Raw genomic sequence first — 1,540 nt, 5'->3', positions numbered from 1 at the left:
TGGTATATCTTATAAATATTCCATGCATTGAAGATGATATATAGATTACTTTGCAGGTGGTAACATTGATCTCATGGTCCACTGTAGTAACATTTGTATTTTAGAAGTTTGATAAATAGAAAGAATGCTACATGAAAACCTTATTTCTGCTCCTTAGAATGTGATGATGACTTGTTTATATGTCTGTAACCAACAACGCTTACTTGATGTTTACAATATCCTACTTCATTTGTCAATGCTTGTTTTATGTATTTCATTAATGCTTCTTCTGGACAAGTTTCAAGTATGAATCTTTTACAGGAAGAGGAGCTGAGAGGAGCAGCAGTTCTTATTTTTCTTATTTTTGCAAGTAAGCAGATTGGTAAGTTTCATGTCTCACATGTAATTCATGTTATCCTTGAATATACTTGGCAAAATTGCATTACAGCCTATGCTATGATGAGATTCATTGCATGTATTTATAAGTAAGAACTTCAAAGTGATTTATGCCCGTGTTCTATGCATCTTTCAACAATAGAAACTAGTTTTAAAGTAAATCTATCCACTCTTTGAACAAATCATCTTTTAAGTGGTAGAATGCTGAGTCATTTGTTTATGCACATCGAGTCATTCATCATCAAAGTAAGGGATCTGTGAACCTATTTGATCATCCTCTGTAACTCCTAAAGGAAATTAATTTATTGGTCATCATTGTAGGTTAAAGGTAGCAACAAGAAGGGGAAAAATATCACTCAAGGGTGTGCTAAGGTAACAACACCCTCCCAATGTCTTTGCTGTAAGTTGGTTATGTGTTCAACTTTGGAAAGATGAAATTTGTTAATGGAAAAGGAAGCTGCCAAGGTAAAGAGCAGCATACCCTCGTAGGCTGCCAAATGCCAAAAGTCAACAACAACAACAAAAATGAACAAGGAAAATGGACATAAACAAATATCTCCACTGGAATGATGATACCATTACTCTTTTTTAGTAATACGGGAAAGACAATATATACATGTTAAACTACATTTACAATTCGGATTTGATCTTTTTACTTTAAACAAGAACATTTTGGTTATATTTGATTTTCGATATGTTTTTATTTTTTATATGTTTCATTTAAAACTATTTTAATCTTTTAATATATTATTAAACTATTTTTATTTTCAATTTCTTTAATTTATGTTATATTTAATTTTGGTCTTCAAACAATGTTTATATTACTTATATTGTTTGATTAAAAATTATAATTAAACAATGTTTTATATTACTTATTTTGTAATACCCCCTACCCGTATTCATCGCCGAAATAGGGTATGAGGCATTACCAGATTTTACCAAATAAATTTTTCGTATTACGAGTTAAATACTATTCATTTATTGAAACATGTCATGACGTCCCTTAGATGGGCCTCCGAAGCCCAAAACATACATCGGGACCAAACCGAGATTAAATCGAAATCATAAGAATTTTTTTGCAAAATCCCAAAGTTTTTTTTTGAACTCAATATAACCCCTTTATAAATATCTAATCTTCCTTGCAATTTTAAACCGAGACCAATCC

The 1,540-nt window shown here is 30.9% G+C and overlaps 1 long non-coding RNA gene across 1 annotated transcript; it reads left to right on the top strand.

Annotated features, from left to right (window-relative positions):
• Nucleotides 1–278: 278 nt before the first annotated feature.
• On the top strand, nt 279–1,054 carry LOC105764647 (uncharacterized). Its single transcript, XR_008191642.1, has 2 exons — nt 279–361; nt 697–1,054. It is a non-coding gene; the product is annotated as an uncharacterized LOC105764647 (long non-coding RNA).
• Nucleotides 1,055–1,540: the final 486 nt, after the last annotated feature.

Source organism: Gossypium raimondii, chromosome 12 (assembly GCF_025698545.1).
Source record: "Gossypium raimondii isolate GPD5lz chromosome 12, ASM2569854v1, whole genome shotgun sequence".
Taxonomy (NCBI): Eukaryota; Viridiplantae; Streptophyta; class Magnoliopsida; order Malvales; family Malvaceae; genus Gossypium; species Gossypium raimondii.
The sequence above is the reverse complement of the archived record's forward strand: the minus strand, read 5'-3'. Positions and strand labels throughout refer to the sequence as shown.